This window comes from Sturnus vulgaris, chromosome 4 (assembly GCF_052056855.1).
Source record: "Sturnus vulgaris isolate bStuVul1 chromosome 4, bStuVul1.hap1, whole genome shotgun sequence".
NCBI lineage: Eukaryota > Metazoa > Chordata > Aves > Passeriformes > Sturnidae > Sturnus > Sturnus vulgaris.
Window position 1 is genome coordinate 41,218,890 of NC_142246.1, and position 25,282 is coordinate 41,244,171.

A 25,282-nucleotide genomic window follows, 5' to 3' on the forward strand; every position below is an offset into this window, starting at 1 on the left:
GAGGAAGAAATGTACTTCGAAACGACATTCCATAAAACAATGACTGTTTGTCAGAACAGAAATGGGCTGGGGGGGATCTGAAGGCAGCAGAACACCAATCATTCGTTACCGATCTGGCACACTCCGTTTCCTTTCAGCTGGAAGTGTTACAACTTTATATAGCCCTGCAAAGGGCTGGGCAAACGTCTACATAGGCAGGCTCTGTAGACTCGTATATGTGCCTAACATTCCCTTTTAAAGTATACCCATTTTCCTTCAGCACTTGAATTGATTTTTTAAAATGCATTACAGAATGTCTGAGATGTTAGTGAACAAAATACACAGTTAACTCTTCTCACCCAAAATATAGAGCAAGGTAGACAAGAACAGGGTTCTTAGTTTTGCACTTTCAGTGCGTTAATCAATCTGTCCACAATATAAAAATCAATTAGGTCATTATTTGATTAGCTCAAAAATGTATTCCTAAAATCCAGGCTCAGGTGTCATACTACATTTTTATTACTTTTCCAGACAAGTCTCAGCTCTTTACGAGCAGCTCCATCTCTCTGCTTTTAGTGGAAGGAGAAAATCTCATTAGGAGATGATGTTTCTCTCCTATTTAAGAAAGCCAACAGAAAAGATAACATATTCACTGTAGTAGGAAAAGGATTGCTAAAGGGCGTATGTAAGATTTTTTAAGATAAATTCTTCCCCTGAATCTCAAAAGCAAAGCAGATGCACTGTGCACAGGTGTGATGAATTTAAACAGTCAGAGCATGTATCAAAATGGTGGCTCCTTCCTGTTTTGCTTTTCCTCCTACTCTCAGCACTTACACTCCTTCTCAACTCCAGTTGACAATTATCTTCCATTCCATCATTTTGATATATTGACATTCTGTAACTTGGTCTGTAAGTCTTGGCAGCATCTTAATTATCTCGCACTATGTTTCTGTCCTTTCATCCTCCATTTTCTTGGAAGACCTCTTGATCCTTTTGCTTGCCAGTCTCTGTGTCTCAACTTCCATTCCTAATCCTTCAAGCACATCTCAAGCCACTTTGTTTCGTTTAATCTTTGACCTCCTCCTCTCTCTTACACATGCTTTTCTCTTTGCTATAGGTTTCCTCAAAGTCAGACCCTTCTTCCTGTTATTCTGGGAGATGCCTGGCTGCAGTCCCTTCCTTACTGACTCTGTTGAGGTCTCTCATCAGTTAATAAGGAAGGGAAGGTTGACAGCAAGAGAAATAATCATTGTGAGAGGAGTTAGACTGTGGTGCAAAACAGGCAGATAGATCTCCCAGGGTTACTGTGAAATTGCCCACAAACTCCAATTTCATCCAAAGTAGCAAGATCAGTTTTTACCTCCCAGGCTGCAACAACCTCATGGCATGCACATCAGCAATTCCTGGGTCTCTTTCTCAGGGTGGCAAGCAGTGATTTTACTGAGCAGAATACGTTGCCACTTTCAAGGATGGCAAATAAAATTACTTAGAGCAGAAAGAGCCTGGAATGAGAATGAGATATCAGGAAATAAATGCAGTTGTCTTACATCTTCACTCCCATCCATGCTGGGCTATGTACCAAGTTAAGAAAGCCGAGTTAGGTGTGCTTTAAGCTGGTGACAAAGACCAAACCAAGCTCTTTCTCTGGCTGTAATTCCCCTTCTGTGCCAGGTTTCAGCAATATAAGCTGATAGGGCAGAACTGAACAGGAAAAGAAAGTGAAATGGGTATTTTGATTCAACTATATTTATATCAATGTGAATTAAAAATTTGTATTTTAAGTTGCATAAAGTTATTTATCAGTATAAATAAAGCTTTCCAAAATATCAGCAGGAATTCTCTATTTGAACCTCATCCTAACATGGTCTAGTATCTCTGTTTCTTACAGTTGCTTACTTTTATTATAGATTTAGGTATCTTTCCAGCCGATAGTAATAAAAAAATGTACCCAAGTTTATAAATGGAAGTAAAAACAGATTTCTTGCTGTCTGTCTACTAATGTGCTAATCAGTGATGAGAAGAGAGAAACAGGAGCAAAAGCCAGAGCTGTTTTTGTGCTTGGCATCACCAATTCTGCCTTGTGATAACATTATGCTGGAACCATTCATTCACTCATTACCCAGTCAAACTTGTTTAGATTAAAAAGGTCAATTAAAAGCGCAGAATAAAGATTTCCTTATTCTGAAGTGAAGAGATGTAGCAACTGGAAAATTGAAAGTTCTTCTCACACAAAATACAGCTTCTAAGAAGATGGCAAGTCTGTACATTGTACTACAAAGTGAAGAATTTATTCTGACATAATTTTGATATAAAATTAAGCATGCTAAATGCTTAATGCTTTCATGATAAAACTCATCTAACTGTTCTGTTAAAAATACTATGCTACTCTTCTTTGTTCTAGGGTGAATAACATAACGCTGCAAGGGATGGAAAGAGCAGGAGATCTGCCCTTCAGGATGGTACTGCTCCTCACATGCATGTAAGCATGACAGGAGAGGGAGAAGGCTGTGCCTTGCTTCCACCCCTGAAATATGCTGTGGCTGTGGTAAATGCAATTTGACAGTGCAAGTTTCCCCTTTAGAACAAGACAGACCTAAGGATTATAGATCGTGCTATGGACTGCTTTCTTATAGGTAGCTACTCAATTTTTATGACATGGGCTCATTTCCTGCCCGAGAGAATGTCATCCCCAACCACAAGGCAGCTCTCCCTCTGTCAGACACCTAAGGCAGCTCCAAATTGTCTGGTTGCCTGTGCTGGTGAGTACAAACGCTCAGATAGCGTGTTTGCCTTCTGTTTAGTCTCCTTGAGGGGTCAGGTTAATCAATCTTTTCAGTCTGTTTATTGTACCTGTTTCTGGAGATGGTTTATCTGCTACTAAGCTGAACATTTCTTTTTCACTTTGTCAATACGGATGTCTTTTGAAGGATCTGAAAAATGTTTCCAAAATAATGCAAATGTACATGAAATATTTGTGATTGTTTTCAAGTCATAGTGTTAATGCTGCAGATAGCGTAAGAAGCTGCTTTGATTATCCCCAGTGTTATTCAGCAAGGGAAGTGCATTCACTCAATGTTGCTAGGCTACCAGCCTTATTTACAGATAGTCAGAACCTTCCAGGGCAGAGAGAGCTGAAATGCTTCAAGAGCAGATGGAAGAAGAGAAAATAATAAATGGCACTGATGATGCATTATAATTCATTTTAATGTGTGTTTTACGTGGGAGCCCAGTGCGGGAACATGCAAGGAGCAAACAGCTCAAGGAGAGAGAGCAAGAGGGAAAGAAACCACTGGCACTGCACAGTAGTTAAGTCAGTTGTCAAATTTAAGATAGCTTTTTGATTTTGAAAGTCAGCAGTTGAAAAGTAAGCCACCAAGAATGTATATAAGAACAGAAAGATGCACTTATGGAGTAGATTAAAAATTAACTGTTAATACATGCCCAGTTCATCTGGCCTAATGAAATTGGGTCTTATTTGCATTTTGTTTTCATTGTTTCAGCTAGACACAGATCTGTCCTGGGGCACCCCTTGCTTAGCAAAGTGGCTACCCAAAAAAAGAAGCCTTTCGTCCTAAAAACCTCACACAGCTCATTTTGGAGGTTTGATAAGTGAAGATAGTGCTACATCTACAAAGTAAACCTGCCTTATTAGTACCTTGCAGCACCTTATGTCCCCAGATCTTTCATTAGCTTTTCCTCTGCCTCCTTAGGAACAGTGACCCAGCTGAGTTCCCTCACCCATAGCACTGTCCCACAGGTCTGGATATAGCAGTGGAACCATGGGTTGAAACATGGTTCACTGACAGCCTCAGAAGAGCAGGAGTGGGCCATGCCCAGGTTCCACCTGGGAGCTGCAGAAGATGGACCGGAGACAAGTTCACAAGCTCCCAGCAGCACATGTCTGCAGCCCAGACAAGAGACAGAATTGGAGCCAACATGGCACAAGGCTTAGGGAACAGAAAACAGTCTCTTTTATGGAATATGGCCCCATCAAATATGGGGCAGAAAATAGATTTTTCACAAAATAGCTCAAGTTCTGCCCTGTGAAAACCAAGTATCTGCATGTCCACAAGAAATCACTTGCACAAATGTGACAGCTTCTGCCTCAGATCTAATGGATGTAAAAACATTATTATCTTGAAATTGCTACTGGGAAGTATGTAAAGGTGCATGTGTTTGCACATCAGCTACCTTATTGAAAAAATCCTACAGATATACAAGAATGGCTTCTTCCAGCTAATGGAAGAGGGGAGAAAATTTGCAATGATGAAATGCTGCAGCTGGGGTGCTAACCATAGTGCTCCTAAAACTAGCTGAACATCCTGAGTCATATGAGGCTGTAACTCCCCTGCCCTGGCTGCCTGGGCTCGCTCGTGTCAGTGTGAATCAATGCTGGAGAGGCGAAAGAACCTCAGCTGAGAAAAAAAGCACATTAAAAAACAAAGAGAGAAACGGGTAAAATGTGTTTACAGCCTGCTCTGTTGGTTTGCAGCTGGCATGCACTAACATCCATCACTTAAATGTTTAAGGCTCTATTACTCAAGCAGAGGAATGGCAGTAGCTGCAGGCACAGCAGCAAATTTTACTCCATTAACCCTCAAATACCACCTGGAGTAAATTCTCATCTTCTCTGGAGTTCCTTTATTTTATCCTGCTATAACAGAGACAGAGCTTTACTCATCTAATTCAGCCACAGTGGGTAAGAGGAAAAGAGGCAAAATATGTAGGTAATATCAAATGTAGGGAAACTGTTAATACCTTCCAGGTCACAAGGAAGGAGCAGTCAGGCTGTGCATCCTTGAGAAGCTCCCACAAACATTCAGCAGCCTCTGAATTGTGGCTAGTCATGGCCCATTATCCAGTTCTGAGCTCAGCAGCCTGATCCTTCTTGGCTTATGGCTCTGAGCTACTCTCAGCCCATGGTGCCCAGGTAATTGCTGGCATCCACCTTCTCTGCCAGGGGAGGGGTCCAGCCATATGTCTGCTGGTATATCTCTCATCCTGCCCTCCAGCTACAGTGGACATAGTTGTTGTCTCAGGTCACCTTCTGCAAGGAGATGCACAGACACCATCACCTGAGCCAGCTGGGGTGGGAGTGAAGGGCTGCTCCTCCACACAGGGTCCTTGCCCTGCACCGCTGAAACCCTGTCAGGGCAGCTCAGCTGGCTCCAGTGGGCACCAGTTTGCTCCATGCTGTGAGCTGTTCTATGGGGCCTCATCCCTTCTGTGCGCAGTGACAGAAAGCTGATGGCTGCTCAGTGACACAGCTGGTGTGGGAAGCTGCAAATGCATGCTGAGGAGCACTGGAGAGTACTGGGACCTTCCAGGCTCACGCAGATTAAAGATTCCATTTTTTAAAGGTGCCACTAATCCCTTCAAGCACCTTTGGTATTTGAAGAGTTTAGATTAGTGATTTTTGGAGATGATTTTCACCTTATCTGTTTTAATACAGACCTTAATTTCTCTCATTGTTTTTACTGGAGTGACTAATAGCACCTTCTGGCAATGAACATGGATGTTTCCATAGATACACATTCTCCTCAGGCATTCGCCCTTATGCAGGTCTAATGCTTGATAGTGCGGGAAAATCACTTTGGAGAAACCTACATGGAATCTTTGGGAACTGTGTGGAATCTCTGCTACATTGCATTTATTATGGTATTAAAATATAGTCTGTGATGAAATATTTGGGAAGGAAATTAATATATCAGATGTTAAGTATAGATGAATGTCCCCAAAGAATCTCAGCTTCCATGATGAATGAGTCCTTGAGAAGTTTTTCATCTTTTTTTGCACTCTAACATATAACTGAATGTTTTAGCTATGATAGAAACATTACCAAGGAGGAAGATTTTAATGTTTATTTAGAAGACTTGAGTTGTAAATTATTTGTTGATTTCAGTGTGGTTGCATGATTAGAAATTTATTACTTCCTAAGCCACTTAATTCGGAAAATATAGAAATTAGACATCATAAATTATTTTATTTAACCTTAGTTTACAATTTCTTTTAAAAAGTAGCTTCTCACTTGCTTTAAGACAAATCTCATTTTCTTAAGTTACAAAATAGGAAAAAAACCTAAACCCCCCTCTTCTGTTACTGAAATTTAAGTTTCTTTTTTTGTAGTTGAACTTTTAAGAGAGGGGCTGTTTTCTTGATTAAAAGGAGTAAAATAATCAATTTAATCAGGTTTTGATCAAACACAAAACAATTAATAGGCCTAATACACATGGAGGGAAACATTTAGCCTGGAAAAAGAAGAAAAATGTCTTCAGTTGTGAGTGAATGTGAGCTGGGAATTTTTTGATACCCTGAAATACTTAGGTGAGGTACTCATTTATCTCTCTTATAGTCTCAGGCCCTTTGTTCTCTACAATCCACATTCTTGTTGCATCCACTGGTCATCTGATTCCTGCAACACACCCTATATTTGGACTGAAAATATCAACAGATCACTGAGAAAAGATAGTGAGATTTACTGCACTAAACCCAACATGTATTTCCTAGGTGTCCTTTCAGTAATTAGGACCTAGTGTTGAAGAAGTGAAAGATGACAACTTTGACTATTCCTATGGCCTTCTTGAAGCAAGAGAAAACAAACCCTGTTTGTAGCAGTTGTTCAATGCAGTTTAAAATAATTTCAGACTGTCAGCTTTCATGTAGTTCCCAGGTGAACTTACAATTTCTAAAGTTTCTGCTTTCAGCAATGTTTTACCAGATTTTTTTGTTTTATTTTGTTTCTCTATGCCTAACACAGATAAGCTATTGGAGTGAGAGAAGAAATGAAGGACCTGCAGAGATCCTAAAATCCAGATAAGATTCCATAGTTATTTTAGTGAAAGCTTTTATTCCCAGTTTGTGTAATTTTTTTTGCTGGCTGCATCTGGAATAATTTTCTAGGAAAGAGATTCCTTTCCCCACTCAGTCCGTTTTCTTTTCAGATTTTTAGGGTTTTTTGCTTTGTGCTATTTTGGAAAAGTAATAAGATGCAAGTAGGCTACCCTTATCTGAAGTGGTTTTATAAGTAGGACAAAGTCTGAATCTCTTAGCACAAACTTGGACAAAAGTAAACATCCTATTTTTTTTTTTTAAACTTTTATAGCTGTTGGTATTATGTAAAACACAATACACTGCTAAATTTAAACACAACTTCAAATAAAAAAAGGTAGCATTAATTCTTTTGTACATCACCTGATTTTAAAATAAACAATTGTGAGGCTCAATTCTTTCTTTTCTTGGTTTTTTTTCTGATGTTTTTCTGAACTCCTCAGCTTTGCAATGCACTTGCAAATATTGAAATAGACTTTTGCATTACAACAGAAGTGTCTTATTAAAAGCAGACAGTCTGTTATGGTGTCAATTCCACTCTGCCTCTGTTCAGAAGGAGAGAGTGCACAGATCAGATGCACAGTTGTATAGGTATACAAGGGAAAGGACGGCAAGCAGTTAATTGAATTTTTAACTCCAGAGGATGTTTGGGCTGTAGTTTCTGGATGCAGTCAACCCCATCAGGTTAGGTACTTTGCCTGTCCTCCCTGGACAGTTCTCCTGCTCAGGCTGATGTCTCGCTAGAGATATCAACCCATTCTGTAAGAGAGAAACCCTCTCATTTTCGATATGCTTCTGTTGTTGCTCTAGGCTACAACAGAGTAGAGCTCTGGGCTCTAGCTTGTCCCATTTTTTCCCCACTACCTTGTGGTAGTGATTCACAACATCTTTGCTGTCAAAAAGCCACAGTTTTCAGTGAGAAAGCTTGAGACACAACCGGGTCGAAAGGGGGAGAGGCAATTTAAACAAAGGACTATGACATATCTCCATCTGTGCAGTTCAGCTGCCACATGTGGCCTTCCCGGATGGGAACTAAAAGTGTGCTAATAGGCTGCAACATTTCTAAAGTGTATGAACAGCAAATGCTTCTTTTGATGTATGACTTGCAAAATATTGTAGCAGCCTTAAAAATGCCAGAACATGACAACGAGAAGTTTTATGTAAGTTACAGGGAGAAAGCACTGAAGGGTCGTGGAGAGAACCTTAAAGGAAAAAAAGGAAGTGGCAGATTTGTCATCCGTTGAAGTTACAGATGACTGGGAAACACAGAAAATCAAAAAGGTTAATTAATTCTTGTAAGTATTATCTAGAATTTATTCATTTGATTGTCTTATTTTTCTGTTTTGCAATCTTGTCCTCAGGAACCCTGTACTTTGCTAAAGGAAGGATCATTTAAGCCTTAATGAAAATGGATCTACTAGAGGTATGTGCAACCTCAGGGCTTCAAAGTCCAGCAAAAGTGTTCTGTTTGGATATTTCTGGGCCCTGAGATGTGTTTTGGGAATTTGGGAACTGCTGCACACGTCTTGCCTTGCCCAAAGGACGAGTTTTGTACCATTGGATGTTTTATCTCTGGTGGGCATGAAAGAGAACTGTTTTCTGTAGGGAACACAGTAAATGGAAATTGCCTTATAAGAAATGTTTTTAAAAACAAGCTAAGCATTTCTCTGGCTAACCACAACCTGTATGGTTTGGTATGACAAGGGGTTTAAGCAGTGCAACCTTGTGTATTTCCAAAGTGTACTGTCAGCAGCACTCTCTCATGTGCTAAGCATAAAACATTCTACTCTGTGAAGTGAGCTGAAATGTCATATTTAACATGCTCCTAAAAGAGCTTTACATGAGGACTGCCAAAACATGTGGGTGTCACTAGAAACTGACATACTTTCTTTTGAGGTACAGTGATGAATTGAAATATTTCGTAGAAACATAGAATTGTCAAGGTTGGAAAAGAACTCCAAGGTCATTGAATCTTTTGACTCAACACCATCATTTCAACTAAATCAGAGCACTAAGTGCCATGTCCAGTTGTTTCCTGGTTTCCTGAACAGTTCCAGGGATGATGACTTCACCACCCCCCTGTACAGCCCATTCCAATGCCTAACCACCCCTTGAGTGAAGAAATTATTCCTAGTGAAATTTTTCCAATGTAAACCTCCCCTGGTGCAGCTTGAGGCTGTCCTCTCATCCTATCACTTGTTGTCTGAGAGAAGAGACCGAGCCCCACCTGGCTACGACCTTATTTCAGGCAGTGGTAGAGAGTGATAAAGTCTCTCCTAAGCCTCCTTTCCTCCAGGCTTAACAACTTCAGATCCCTCAGCTGCTTCTCAAAAGATTTACTCTCTAGACACTTCACCAGCTCTACTGCCCCTCTCTGGACATGCTCCATCTCCTCAACATCCTTCTTTAAGTGGGGGGCCTAGGACTAGACACATCACTTGATGTATGGCAAAATATATTCAAGATTAGGAGAGAAAAAAAATAATTGAATCAGAAGATATCTAAACATAGCTTTATTTCTTTAATTTTTCAAGAGACATATTGTTTGATATTTGCTCAGCCATGAGAACACTACTAAGAACTGCTTGGGATATAGCATACACTGTTCATTCTTAGGAAGAGGAAGCTGCAGTTGATTTGGCAAGATTGGTGTCTGATTCTGAGATGTAGAGATGTTGCTGCTAATGTGGTACACAATCTATCTTGTGCATGCACCACCAACAGTAGAGCTGCAGGCAGAATAAGTTTCAAAAGGCTATTCAAATGCCTCATGTTTTTCAAGTAGAATTTTTGACAGCTATTAAGGCAGCTAAACTGCATTTTTAGAAGAGATTACGCTTTATTTAGATTTTATTTAGCTGTTTTCTTATGCAAGTATACAAGTATTGTATTGCCAGGGTTGCTTAACCATTCCTCTGATGACTTATGAAAACCTATGATTCAGGCAAGATCTTGTAAAAGTTTGTGGCATTTCATTCTTAGTAAAAAGGGAAGACTGATATATTTTTCAGCACTGTTGACACTTGTACAAAAATATGTTTTTGTGCCCTGCTACTGAAATGCCCTGTAATGGCCACATTGAAGTTGTTGCAATGGCATGACTATGCTGTATATTGCTTATCTGAGGCAATAAATTTTTGCCTCAGCCTATTCCAGGGGAAAAAAAAAGGAAAACATCCTTAAACTCATGAAGCTCACTCTGATACAGAAAGTGATATACGTAAGCCAACTACTAATTATTCATTCTATAAAAGCTCTATACATGGGCATAGGGAATGATAGCAAATTATCCTAATCAGAAATTGGATAGATTGCAATTTGTATAACATAACAAAGAATGCAGACTGAAAAATTTGGGCAGCCTGGCAACACTTCTTTGTGCTCCCTATGTTTCATAAATTATTGAATCATACAGCAGTAACTTACTGGATTGAATTTGCCAGTTTTGAATTTTTTCTGTGGTTAAAATGTCTTCCCCACTCTAGTTCAAAAGAATGAAGCAGCAGTCTAGTAATTGCATAAGCTTTAAAATGTACTAGTCATTTAAAACCAATTAGTATTAATGGGGTTCTCCTCCATGATATCAGATCTTTTTTCTTATTTTTTAGAAAATGACATTATAAGGAAGTAAAGGTTGTTAATAAGTAAGCTTTTTCTGACAAAAGGAAAACTTAAAGGCCACTACTATATTTTCAACTATATTATGTATACTCAGAGAAAAATAGAGAAAAATACACTGAAAATAGACCAAAATTCTTTGTATGACAATGAAAACAGTAAAGAATAAATTTAGAATATGCAACAAACCAGCAGGAAAATGACAATGTAGTTTCTTTCTGTAGAGCACAGTGACAGCTACAAGAAACCCGTCTGATCCTGATCTTTGTTTCTCATTTTACAGCTTCCTTTCACTTTGGATTCTGAAAACCAGAAACCTTCTCCCACATTAACTGAATGGTAAGCAAGAGAGAGCTTACCATTTCTTAGCTTAGAAACAGCCCTGAAGGAATGTAGCTACTATCTGATGCTCAGCAACACTCAAACTTCTCCAATCCACAGCACAGAAGGAAATTGTTACTAGGTGCCAGAAAAAGATCAGGTTTTGTTTCTCTGCAGCATGACCTGGTTGCAATTGTGAAGTTTGATCAATATGAAAAAATATGGAGTTTATTTCTTTCTCAATTGAGCAAAGTGTGTAAAAATAGACTTGACATCAGGGTATGTCCAGAGATATCTATTACTATATTTTTTATCCTTTAATGTCCTGTTTTTGATTAGGAATTTGCATGGCTTCTAGGATTCTTCCCCCAACTTGTTTTTCTGTATTTTAACTGTCATTACCTCACTAAAGCTTTAGAAGCCCTATCAAAAGACACTTGCACAAATTGATAGTGCTTGTGACAGCATGGAAGTCTTGTGCTGCAGTGGGTTGCCTGCCTGGGTCATGCAGGATGATGTGCAGTTAAGTAAATGCTCTTTACCTTTCTCTCAAGAAGTAGGGCTTAATCAAAAGTAAAAGTGGGTTGTCAGTGGTTGATAAGTTGTGCTTTGAGCTGGTCTGTTTTTCTTCTGAGTCAAGCTATGTCCCTGAAACACTGAGTTTTGTTCCTTTTCATCTGTCATTTGCAATCTTTGGAGGATTGAAAATTGGTAGTTTAAATAAAATTAACGAAATGCCATGACCTATGAAATACATGTTGAATAAGATGAATTAATTTTTTTCCTGGCCTTAAATGTTGTGACACTATGAGGCAAATAGCATAAGCAGTCTGACATTGCTGTATGCATCATGATAATTGTTGGAGTTGTTTGCCCATGTGGCAGCCTTCGTACTTAATAACTAAAACCAGTTAACTCAAATCTAGCTTATTTTAAAAATTCGCTGTACAGATTTTCTAGGTTAACGCTTAGTGAGAAGAACTTTAAAATAATTTTTCTATTTAAAGTTATTTGATACTTATCTCATGCCAAAAGATAAACATGGTATCTAAGCTTTAGACAACTGTTTAAAAGTTACCTTATTAAAAGCTGAGCTGGCAACAAGCAAAGGATTTATTTTATTTTTCAATATTTATTCTATGCATCTCACTCTATGGCTCTGCTCAGCAAGAATTTTGTTTCATTAGATCAGTGGAGAGAATCCCAAGCTAACTTGGGATTGGTTGTGAATCCAAAAATCTGGCTGTGAGCAAATACAATGCAGTGACTCTAACTCGTGCCTCTGTTAGAGAAAGTGCACTTGAGTGACAGTGCTCAATCGAGTCAGTCTTGTAACAGCCTCTGCATCCACCTGAGCTAGCAACCAGAGGCTATGACCCTCAAATGATTTTTCCATTCTCTTTGACCCTTGAATGGGGCAAATTTCCACAGCAGCTTTCATACAAAAGAATATTCCCAGACTGTGTAAAAGCATATAGTTCATTGTGGCTAAAAAAGAAATTTTAATGTGAGATTCTGGAGGACTAACACAAGCTGAGCATTTTCATACAAGCAGAAAATGATACAAATGAAGTACTCTCTTCCCTTCAGCATACCATAGATTACTACCATTTCTGTATCAGAAATGCAAGTGACAAGTCACACCTTAAAAATATGTTCAGTCTTTCGGCAAACTCCACTGGATGATTTTACAGGCAACATTTTAAATAATGGAAGCTAAGGGTTTGGGTAAAGTCAAAAATTTGCTGTTTCACATTCTGCTTGGTACTCAGGAACAATGATACTTAATTGTCAAGTAATTCTTTACCTCAGCATGACTAGTGTTGCAAAATTTAGAGTTTTCTCGAAAACCTCACCTCCTGAAACTGTAATTGCACAAGAACCTCAGTTTTCTAGGTCAGTGTTGGAAAAAGACAAAATATAATGTGAACATATCCCTGGAGGCAATTTCCCATTACTTTCAAACTAGTACATTACCATTGCCTTTATAATTTTTTAACAGTTCATGTTGTTAACTTTTGTTAATCACTAAACTGTTTGGAAGCCCCACCAGCACAAGAATATTATATGTGCTATATAGAAGTGTGAATGGCTTTGAATAGTTAGATGAATTTTCCAACCTCAGTGTATTCAGCTGAAGCCAACTACAGATGGAACAGAATATGTCATCACTGAAATAGTCAGCAATGAAGTAATCCAAATAGTTTATGATTTCAGCCAATCTGGAACTGAAATTCGGCCACTTGTTGAAAAATCTAGTAACCTATCAGACCCTTCCAAAAGCAGATTTCTTCTAGTTGGGAAAGTCTTCATAAAAGCTCATATGTCTGGGAGGAACACATGGAACCAGTTGATAGTCCCAAATCTATTTAATGCTTTTAGCAACTGGGAACTTCTGTAAGCTTCTACTTGTGAGCAGTTGCAACCATAGTTTCCAGAACAGTATTATGTTTGAGAAGCTTGTCTACTGGTGATCCTATTAGTTGTAGGTCTGAAACAGATGGTTTGAAAGAAAATGAATCAAAAGCTTTAACACTTATTTCCATGACACCATGTAGCAGCTGGATTTCAAGCAGATCAATGCAATCTTTCTTTTAGTATTATCAGACAGAAGTTCATAAAACATGCTTTAATTAAGATACATGCTTAACCTAAGTTAAGCATGCCTTTAAACAAGCTCCAGCTTACAATACACATGGTCACCAGTCACAGGCCTGGTGTCTGTAGTGAGAGCTAACCACTAGGAAATGGATAGATACACAACAGTGACGTGTGCTTTCTGTAGCTTGGGTGTCACAAACTAGACTGCAAAGGAAGAGTCTCTGTCCACTTAAGATCTGTACCCCTAAACCCTCCCCAAACTGTAGCCGAGATACAGGGCACTAAAATTACTTGGTCCCATAGCATCTACTATGATGGGAGCAGCTTTCCTTGGAATGCAGAGAAGTTTTGTATCTTCTTTATGCACCAGATCAAATTCCAGAGGATGAAGGTTGGTAATGGAGTACAGAAAATGTGTCATAAAATCGTCCTTATTCTGCTCAGAGCACTTCCATCCTTTTGCTGGATTTCTTAAGAATTAATTAATAATACCAGCTTCTAAGCTGAATGGCTGCTCTTTCCCTATGTTTGTATCAAAAAATTATGCTCATATCAGCAGTCAAATATGGAATATTGTTTTGGATTATGTAGATAAATAATTTTGAGTGCAGTTCTGGTTTTCTGTAAGTGAACAAGAAAGCAAATCTCTTTAGGGTAGGTATTACTTTTATAACATTAAGATAATTTTACATATATATGTTGAATAGCATATATGTATATATACACACATATACATACATATACATGTATATATACATATATATACATATACAATAAGCTGAGTATTTGTTGTTCTTTTTAAAAACTACTGTGCTGAACAGTCAAAATATATTTATTGTGTTTTAAGTGGAATATTATTTTTCTCATAATGATGGACTGAGGTCCATCTAATCTAATTTTGCCATCATTTATAGTATCATTTCATTGGAAAGAAAATGACGACCTTCACTCTCATTTTTCTTTCTGAAGATCTTAATTGATTTTCTTTTAAATTTTTTTTTTAGTTTGATTATTTGTATTTAATAGGGCATTTTACTTTTGAATTTTCCATTCTGGTATAAATACTGTTGATTGATGCTGGAACACTGCCAGACAAGCTTGCAATAGAAGGGCTGTGCAATTCTTAAATGTTCTACATAAATATTCTTGACATGGAGCCCACTCCTCCTCAAAACAACTTCCACTGAAGCTGCTGATCAAGGGAAGCACTGGCCATCTGTGATGCTAATGTCAGAAGTGTATTGCTACGTTTTCTAAGAAATATAATTATCCTTTTAAAAAATATGGTCTGATACAGCTTGGGAATTTTTAAAGAAGGAACTGCACAGTGTGATATTTTTGCAGTGTACAGAACTTATGGTCTTAATTCCCCACGACTGTTAAAAGGGTGATAATTGCTGAATGCCTTCTGTTACTTACTTCCTTTCCTCTCATTAGCTTGGTTTGATTTAAAGACAGTCCCAGCGACATCTTGGCTGAAAATTATGCAAAATATGGTAAGTGGGTGTTCTGAATTAGATGGGTTTGTTTTCCTAAAAATCATTAATGTATCTGCTAGCACATTCCAGGCTTACCTAACCCCATTGAAAGAACTGACATACTTTTGTAACACTTGGTTGGAATACACACATTTCTCAGGTCAAAGACCAGGTGACAGAGGAACCTATGGAAACTATTAAATTAATAAATCCATCTGCCTTTTCATTCTTGTGTGACTGTCATTTTATAAGCCAATCTTGGAAATGTACTTCAATTTGAACAAAGTCAGTCTATATCAGGAACATTACCTGATGCATCTGTATGAGTCCTTTGTTTGGGCAGTATGTCTCTGAATTTAAGAATTTCCATGGATTTCCCATTCTCTTCAGCTTATTTCACAAAACCATGAGATGTTTCCAGAAAAGAAATAATTAACAAAGTCTAAGTAAGAAACTAATATGTCTGAATAAATATTGTATATCAAACCTCCAGGTGTTCCATTCTTGCCATCAGATGCCTGCAGTGTCTTAACCAATTTTCATGAGTGGGAAGTGAGAAAGCAACAGTTAAAATACAAATGTCCAATCATACTTTTTAGCAATACAACCCAAGCCTGTGGTTTCGTTTGTGAAAACAGCATAGCTGATAAAAATCATGGAAGTTTAGTGAAAAATCTAGACAAAATATTCTAATGCTGTTTTCTGTGAAAAACCCTGCAGCTACCTTACCCCTTCCTTAAACTCTCTACTGCTGTTTTATTTTGCCCCACTTTTAGGCACAGACTTAATTGACAATGATTTTCACATGGGTACAGTGAGGCATGAAGAAATAACATGGCAAGAATCACCCAGGTGAGGTCTCAGATGCCTTTGAGAAAGCTTTCTCTTCTCTTCATAAATAGTAGAAACATCTGTAGCAGCTACAATAGGTCAGATGTTGAAGAGCAGCTGACAATTGTTCAAACATAATCCATACCTAAGATAAAATAATGATAATCCAAGATTGCAAAATTACTGAAGAAACAGCAATGGATTAATAAAAATTGCTTTACAGCAGTGCAGATTTACCGCCAGTGAGTCTAGCATAGGTCCAAAATCAAGAGACTGCTCAGTGGAACTTTGTATTTGAATCACATTTTGGGGCAGCGCCTTATGAGAACTCCTCACAAGAAGGTGTTTGCAGTTGTTCAAAGTACTATTAAAGCAACATTTACTAGACCTGAATTTTAATCCATTCCAAATTATTCTTTCTATGCCACATATTTTGTAGGAGTAATATTCTGAAGCAATTACTACAGCTCTCCTACGTGTGCAAGCAAAATTATCAAAGGAAAAAGAAATGGACTATTAAGAGTGCAAACTGGAATGGCATGAATTATCTCTGATATGTGCTGAGCACCTCAAAACAATCTTGAAATAAAAGCTACTGAAGCTAAAGTGGTTTCAGGTGGCAGCAATATCAAGTCTTCTCAAGCATGATTTGAACTACTCTCAAGGGAAAATTTTAATTATGCTCTTCAGGCATTTTGCCCCATGACATCTATTAATATTGACAGAAAATGTGTGCACACATGCCTATCATGGACCTGATTCTGTCACTTCATGCCACCGCTAAGAGCTGGTATCTGATGGAAACAGGGCCTTCTGACTCATTCTGTTAGTGAAAACAATTTTATTGTTACTACCTTAAAAGAGTCATTGTAACGTTTTTTTTTCTGTAATGACAAGGCAGCAAAGTGCCGTTCAAATGATACAGAACAGCCAAGTGCTCAAATTTCATTTGTTTTTTATATGGACAAGTGGACTAAGTTTAGCTGTTAATCCCACAGAATCACAGAATCAGTAGGTTGGGAGAGACCTTTAAGATCATTGAGTCCAACCCCTACCCTAACACCTCAACTAAACCATGGCATCAAGTGCCACATCCAGTCTTTTTTTAAACACATCCAGGGATGATGTGTTTAAAAGGTGCCTGCCCACCTCCCTGGGCAGACCATTCCAGTACTTTATCACTCTTGCCATAAAATACTTTTTCCTAATATCCAACCTATATTTCCCTTGATGCACCTTAAGACCATGTCCTCTCATTCTGCCAGTTGCTGCCTGGAGAAAGAGACCAACCCCCACCTGGCTACAACCATTTTTCACGAAGTTGTAGAGAGTGATAAGGTGTCACCTCTGAGTCTCCTTTTCTTCAGGCTAAACAACCCCAGCTCCCTCAATTGTTCCTCACTGGACTTGTGTTCCCATTGGCCTTCTTGGCCCCAGGGCACACTGCTGGCTCATGTTCAGTCAGCTGTCAAACAGTGTCCCCAGGTCCCTTTCTGCCTGGACACTGTCCAGCCACACCTTCTCCAGTCTGTAATGTTGCAGGGGGTTATTGTGGCCAAAATGCAGGACTTGGCATTTGGACTTATTAAATTTCATCCCACTGGATTCCACCCATCCATCCAAACGTTCCAGATCTCTCTGCAGAGCCCTCCTACCTCCCAACAGATCAACACATGCTCCCAGCTTAGTGTCATCTGCAAATTTACTGATGAAAGACTCAATATCCTCATCCATGTCATCAATAAAAATATTGAACAGGAGTGGTCCCAGCACAGAGCCCTGAGGGGCACCACTGGTGACTGATGCCCAGCTGGATGCAGCACCATTCACCACCACTCTCTGGGCCTGGCCATCCAGCCAGTTCTTAACCCAGCCAAGAGTGCTCCTGTCCAAGCTCTGAGCTGCCAGCTTTTCCTGGAGTGTGCTTTGGGAGACAGTGTCAAAGGCCTTGCTGAAGTCCAGGTACTCAACATCCACAGCCTTTCCTGTACACACCAGGTGGATCACCTGGTCATAAAAGGAGACCAGGTTGGTCAAATATGATCTACCCCTCCTAAACCCATGCTGGATGGATCTGATACCCTGGCCATCCTGTAAGTGACGACCAGTTAGCATAGCACAAGGACATTCCAGTGTAAGAGATAAAAACTCCCGTGATTTAATTGGAAACATGTTGTAGTCAGGATTCTTGTTGAGATGAAGCAGGTGAAGAAACAGAAAAGGCCTTTGCATGGGTTGCACAGAGATATTTTTTTCAGCCACGCATGTGCACAGTCCTGGAGTTCAGAGGCAAAGGCAAGACTGTTGGTCTGGGACTTTGGGTTAAGTACATGTGGGTTTTACAAGGGTGGGGTTAGAGTGTAAGGGCCAACATGGAACCAGGGTGGGAGTGACCAAAAGGCTGACAGACAGAGACTATCCCAAGGAACAGAACAAGGGTTGTCCTGACCTGATAAAACAGGATTAGTTTTCAAAAGGAGATACCTGAGAGGCTTCTCCTATTTTTCTAACTGGGAGTGCCTTTTAAGGTCTCCACAGAAACAATAATAATAATCCATAAATATGTCTAATCCTTTCTGAAAAGTATGATTACCATGCCCCAAATAGGAATTTTCACAAGCTGATCTGGAAACAGATTTGGTTTTTGAAGTGCTGGAAGTAGTTGGATGAAGTGACAATTGCAGGCTGAATTAACCTCATCTTTAGGTGAGGGCTGGAAACATACTTTTTTGGGGGAAAAATTGAGAAAATTTTCCAATTAAAGTGAATTTGGGAACTTTACCTGGTGACGCTGGACAATATCTGCCTGCCTTGGGAAGGTGAGGAGGCAAAGGGGAAAGAACTTGCTCTTTGACTCTTTAAGAGGGAGGAATTATTGTCACCTTGACTTCAGTTTGAAGCCTTTAAAAATTTGTTGTAAAAATGTGTGAAGATCTGTATTAATAAAAGGCAGAATATAAAACCATTACTCTGAGCAGCATATAGAGAAAACTAATCCTTTTCTTTGAGAAGCTGTATTTGCTAGACAAGAAATATTCTTATAGTTCCATTCCATTCCATTGCATTCCATTCCATTGCATTCCATTCCATTGCTTTCCATTGCATTGCATTGCATTCCATTTGCCTAAAAGGAATAGCTATATATGATTCAAGCTTTTGTATACTTATCTTCCTAGGCTAAGTCAGTTGTACCCTCTCAGACTCTGTTTTTAGGTTATTTATTATAATTGAAGGTTGGGTGACTATGTGTGTGACATGATCAGTGCTTAATAAATAGGCAGCCTATTTTTACTGGCCAGATTCCAAGGGTGCAGATTAGTGACATGCACTTCACTGTCTTTAAAGTCTACTTAGGATCAAATAAAATTCCTCCTTGCATAAAGGTCCTGTGCAGATGCTTTTGTGACAGTAATGGCTCTTTAGATCCCAGAGCAGTAGCAAAAAGACAGTCAAACTAGCTATGTATATAACATCCTTCACCCTCTGTTCACCTGCTGGTCCAGGCTGAGTGCTTGGCTCTAATCAGATGCTTGGAAAAGGAACTTCAAGGTGCTCATTCTTCTGCAAAAGAAAAAAAAAATCTGAAAGTATGCAGTGGATGGAGTATAAGAAACAGAGATTGGGGCTTCTCATTGAATTTTCCTCGCAAATTTTCAGAATCTTTACTTTGAGGTAAAGCAGCCTTGATTCACTGTGGATGGTTGTCAATGTAAGAGGAAAAAAATATGACAAAAAGGTACATGCATTTTAAAAGAATAGTTGAGGTTGAGATTTAGCTTTAATGTGCATACTGTCCAGTTATAGAAGCTTTCTCACTCTTTATCAGCATTTATGGAATGTCTCTCTTCGGAAAACTAGGTTTTTAAAATGACAAGTAAAAGGCCTTAGCCCTCAGGATTTCAAAGCTCCACTTTATTCCTACACTTGTGGGTAACTGTGATGTGTGAATTCCATAGTATCAAGTATCCCTGCTGGTGTAGCACTGTGTCTTAAGCTGCTAACAATTTACTCATGAGTATCTCCTTTGCATATTTGGAAAATAACTTTGAAATGCCTCCATAAAACATTAAGAAACCCTTGCTTTCTCTTAAATAAAGCCACATACAGTGACGTTTTTCATTTTTCCTAGATGGCAATTTTTAAACTCTTTAAAATCTTTGTCTTCATAAAGATGTCACTAAAGTAGCCAAAGAGTTTATGTTAAAAGTCTCAAAAGTGAAATTTGTATTGCACACAGTCCATTAGAAAATCTTCCACTTAGAAGAAGAAGATGCAGGATTTTTCCTTCTTGTATTAATTCACATAGCAATAGTAGACTGCAATGGATATTTATATAATATACAGATAAATGTTGCATCTTTCACAAACAGATTTGCCAAAGTATTTTAAAGCCTTATTGATTTTAGTTTTCCAGTGTGCTTAGAAAGATAAGTGAAAATCTGTAAAAGCAGATATTGTTCTCTTGTCTGCCTCAATCTAAATTTTTGGAGACTAACCTGGTCATTCTTTTCTTTTCCACTGCACCTTCCAGACTTCATATATGCAGTTGACTCCGAATATTCAGCACTGCTTACCTATGGGAAAGTCACTGATGGAAAATATTACACCAGCTTGATGGTGAACCCTTCGAACTGCTGAAGCCAGCATTTACTATCCTTTGTAATATGACAAAATTGCTATTAAGTAGAAGTTGGAAAAATTTCAATAGTGGCTAAGAATGCAAAAGGATGACCTGAGGAGCTGTGGGATGCTCAGTCTCATATCAAGGTCAAGCAAAATAATCAGAAATGCTGCTGAAGGATGTGAAGATTATTAGCTGAAGAACATAAGTGCAATTAATGTCAGTCAATGTGATAGTTTATTTTAATTGAAAACCACTCATGTCAAATAAACCAGTCTATCAAATAATCATGATTCCACAAGGAGGCAGAAAAACTGCTTTAGTCTAATAGTCTTTGTGTTGTGTGTCGTAACTCAAGAAAGTGAATCTCAGTTTGTGAGGTCATTTAAAAGTATTAACAGCTCAGCTTCACAGTGATCTATTATCCCATGTGGTGATTAGCTTGCAGGTAGCTCCTGTGTTAGTGTTGCAGCCAATGAATGTCACTTCCTGAATACCTCGTTTTTTCAAATATGAAATTCTCTTTTTCATCTCTTGGCAGATAACTTGCAAGTACACAAAGATCTACTGAACTTGTGTGGGCTCTTTGCACCCTCTACAAAATCTCTGCTTCCACTACCAATATAATCACCATTGCTCCAGAACCAGTGGCAATTTCCTTCCCACTTGTGAGGCTGAACAGAACTGTTGTTCTTCTGGTAACACTGAAATGTCTATTTTGTAATTTTAAGTAAAGAATTGACAGAGCTCTGCAAAGTTCCTGCAAGTCAAGATGCATCTACACCAGTGTACAAAAGGAAGAGAGAAAGGAATCTCCTGATCACCCCTCTTTACTGGTTTTTGTTTCACTCTGCTGAATGATTTTGGAGTATATGAAAAAGATTAATTCCTGTTGAATAGAAACTGAAAGGATGTACTCTGACCACTAACATGCATTAAGTTCAGGGTTATAGTTACAGAGTTGATGTCAGATTGCCAGCACCAGCTACTTTGTGCTAAAGACCTAGAGCCCTGATGCAGTCACATCTTCCAGATTTCCTCAAAATCATGTGTCACATTATCAAAAATGAGTTCATACCTAAATTTTCATGGCTTCATTTTTATATCTTATCTCGCATTACAGTGTAAGATTTATGTGGTTGCTTCAATGGAGCAAAATTAATTTAGCTGATAAGGGAAATGGGTGTGAAGGTATTACATTATCTGAAAAGGACAGATTAATAAATTGGTTAATAAGAGACCATACTGAAGATAAAAAAATTAACCAGTAATAGTCAAGAAAGCTGAGTGACCTTGTCAGCAGCTAAAGGTCCATCTCAGAAAATGAGACCTATGAACAGTTCATGAGTATTTATATCTGTTTGCTCAAGTAGGTAGTCTTTGAATAGAGAAGAGGAAAAAAAAAATCAGTTACATAAAACTCCTGTAATAATGGTGAGTACATATCCTAATTATGTGTAAATGACTCTGGATGTCAGTCTGAGAGTATTTATTAGAAAGGAAACTGCATAAGGGAACATGACCATTCAAAAATAATTTTGCAACTGGTTTATGGTTTTGAACCAGGGTCTCATCTTGAATCTCTCAGAAATTAAGAGTTCATTGGGGATGTCTGGAATTACATATATTCCCAGATCAATTATGATTTTTAATTTGAGGGGTACTAGTAGGTTTTTAAAAACTTCTTAGCAATTTTTCTTCTTGTTCTGCCCATTTCTGTGCTTATGCCAAGAAAAATAGTGTTTTGAATTTAAGATTTTAAAGAGTTGGCAAAGAGTCTTCAGAGATGGAGTATCTTGATTCATTTTATTAAAGCAGTATTTGCATCAGCTGTGAGCCTGCCCAATCATCTTTGCTATTAAACCTGTAAGGACCTTCTGCCTTGTCATGATGCCAGAGATTTTCCTGACTATTGAGAGCTCACATTTTCCTGAACTATCAGCTCTCACATCTTGTGCAGTTTCAGCAGAGACTTACTCTGCAATTCTTTGTAATCACGTTCAAATAATATATTTTTTCAGTCTACTTCTAACGTAAAAGCTTTGTTGAATTAGATCAGCGGATTCAAGTCTAACTAGATTTTAATTAAAATGGTGTTTACAATATAGGCTTGCATAGTGAAAAAAAGATACTGCAAAAAGTTAAAAACAAAGTCAGCATCATACTTACCAGAGATTTCTTTCAGCTTCCCTAGCAACACAGCTAGGATTTGTGAGGCTGCCTAATAGCTTCTGTGACTTTATTCTAAATATTGCTCCTGACTAGAATTCTGAGATACCAGGGTAGGAACAGGGAACTTTAATTGTGTTACTTCTTTGTGTTGTTTCATCCGCTTACCTCCACTGGGTAAAAACTGGATAGGTTTTCAGTTTCACCTTTCTTTCCTTCTTACTGCCTCTGTACAGGGATGGTGGAACAAGTTTTCAGAGGAGTGTTTCTATTGTAGTGTCCTTTTAAATTTTTTATTTAAACATTTTATGATATTTGCATATAATTTGTGAGTGACAGAAAAGAACAGTTTAGGGGGTTCCAACACACTATGTTAGAAACAAGTAACTGATCATTTTTTTGGTTACATGGTCTGGTTGATTTTACAAGTGCTTTTCTGAGGTATTATATGAGTTTCCATGGACCTTAAGTACATCTCCCTTTAGATGCATATAAGCTGCTACATAGCCAGTCCTAGTCATCAATACTAAAACTCTTTTTTTGCTAGAAATTATATTTCTATATATATTTTGATTTTTGTTACTTGAAGAGAGTCAAAACCCACCATGTTTTAATCAAATAAAGCTTAGATGACCTTTCACCATGTCTTAAAAGATTTCATTTTATATACCTACAATAATTTTTTTGAAAAACCCCATAAACACATCAATTCTGTTGCTTACATGAGTCTTGTGTACAGTATGGTAGATAGGTAAATTGACTTTATTTAAAATGTTTTCATCTTGAAGATTTTCTAGGACTATAAGCTGTGTTTTAGGTAGACAGCTATTGCCTCATCGAATTGAATCTCGATGACAATCCTGGAATCAAAATTTTGTATGTGGGTGTGTGTCTTTTGTTCATAGGTTTATGTTTAGTTCATATATAACATAATAAAATAACCCTAAAATAATAAAAGGTTTTCTGTGAGTTCTACAAAGCATTTCAGTTTTTCTAAAGATCACACAACATAACCATTATCAGCTTTCAAAATCTGATGGGTATACAGGTGTTTAAAGGATTTCTGATCCACATAATTATCTCTGTAATACAGATGACTGCAGAAAGCCATGGCGGTGCTGCATCATGCAAGCATCTTCTTGCGAGTTTCTGTCTTTATATTTGTACTTTTGTTTTTCGTTTCTCCTGTCCTCCTTCCCCAATCAGCATATAAAAACTCAAACAATTTAGTAAAAGCTAAATGATCAGAAGAAAAGTGAGCTTAAAGGTCCATTAACAAAGGTAGTACAAGTCCAAAAGCATAATAAACAGGCTAGCTAATTAAAGGATCTTCAGGAAAGGACTTAATAAAAATTTCTTGCATGTAGTCATACATTTAATTCTCTTCTTTCCAGAAGGTTGAGTTTTGTGTTCAAGAATTTGACCTTAGAAATCTGTGTGTGTGACTCTCAGCATGTTTCCTCTTTAATTGTGTCCAATAGCATATTTTGTGTCCTTTAGGGTGCAACTTCATTCTCAGTCAAGTTTTAAAAACACTGAAATTTAAGCTTAGGGCCTCCTTCAATGTTACTTCTGTTCTCCTGGATGTTACATGTAGAGTTGGGTTAACCTTATACCTAGCCTCTGGGGATTACATTATCAAGGGCAACATTGCTCTTGCCTATGAGGAAAATCAATCATTCTTAATTGTTGAGATGTCACCTGGAGCAGACAGGTACTATTGTATAATAGGAACAATTCTTGTTTCTTTCTCTAGGCTCTATTCTTTACCTGACATCATGTATTGTGTAACTAGGTATACATTTACATAAAGTGATCATACCTTCATAAAAAATACCCTCCCAAAGCATCAGACGCTCTTGACAAATAAAATACAAGTTAACAAAATGGGATTCTGGCATCCACCTGATAACATTACCATAGCAGCGAGGGCATACAATAAAAATGTAATAGTCATAGTTAGTAAGTATTATAAGTGAAGGGGCACACATGCAGTATGGAAAAGGCCTGCTAGTGGTTTGTGTACAATAAATGTTCATCCCTAGAGATTTACCTCAGATAAAACATTTCCCCTCAGGGTCCTGAATTCCACAGCAGCCTCAGATAAACATGATAGGTACTCTGAGAAGTAGCTAATACTTTATTTCCATCAGAAATGGAAAAGAGAAGCCACAACTGAGGTTTAAAAAATAGTTTCTATTACCACATGTTAAAAAATTGTTCAGTCTCTGGGAACTAACAGAGAATCTCATTGTCAATGGACCCTTGGAAAAGTTCTCAATAACAAGTTAATAGAACGCATTCAAACACTAAAGAAACAATTAAGTAGTTGTGTATTCTAATTAACCATTTGACTATTGCTGAATGGAGTACCTCATTGTAGTAGATGGTATCTTGCATCCTGCCAAATCAAACCTTCCTGATATAGTACAAATATGAAACACTGATTCATATTACCTCAATATAGCAGTGAAGCACTTGGGATAAGTTGGAGAGAGCAACCAAATTTTAATGAATTTCATTTTCCTTGTGTCGAACTTAACAATTTAAAAGGCTCTATGGAACACAGAAATGCCTCTGCTGGACCTTGAAGTGGTCAGATCATTAAGTCTGCATCTCACTTTGAGCTTTGACACATTTCACACAACTAATAGAATGATCTATTCCACTGTAGTGGCAAGTAGTCTGGCCAGAATCAGCAAAGTCAAAACCTTACTTTTTTTTCTGCACATGGCATTAAATTCCCTGGCAGAAACTTAAGGAGATAAGTCTTAGGGGGTTTTGCTCCCAATAAACAATGATATCAGCTGCTTGGCTGTTGAATTTCACTGTTAAA

General features: G+C 38.1%; 1 long non-coding RNA gene across 6 annotated transcripts; it reads left to right on the plus strand.

Annotated features, from left to right (window-relative positions):
* Window positions 1–2,495: 2,495 nt before the first annotated feature.
* LOC148223964 (uncharacterized) lies at window positions 2,496–23,425 on the plus strand. Of its 6 annotated transcripts, none has more exons than XR_015803184.1 (6): window positions 2,496–2,738; window positions 8,169–8,230; window positions 10,709–10,764; window positions 14,785–14,843; window positions 15,602–15,677; window positions 20,188–23,425. It is a non-coding gene; the product is annotated as an uncharacterized LOC148223964 (long non-coding RNA). The 6 variants fall into 6 exon arrangements; XR_015803186.1 differs by having other exon boundaries at window positions 20,819–23,425; XR_015803185.1 differs by lacking the exon at window positions 15,602–15,677.
* The last annotated feature ends 1,857 nt before the right edge of the window (window positions 23,426–25,282 follow it).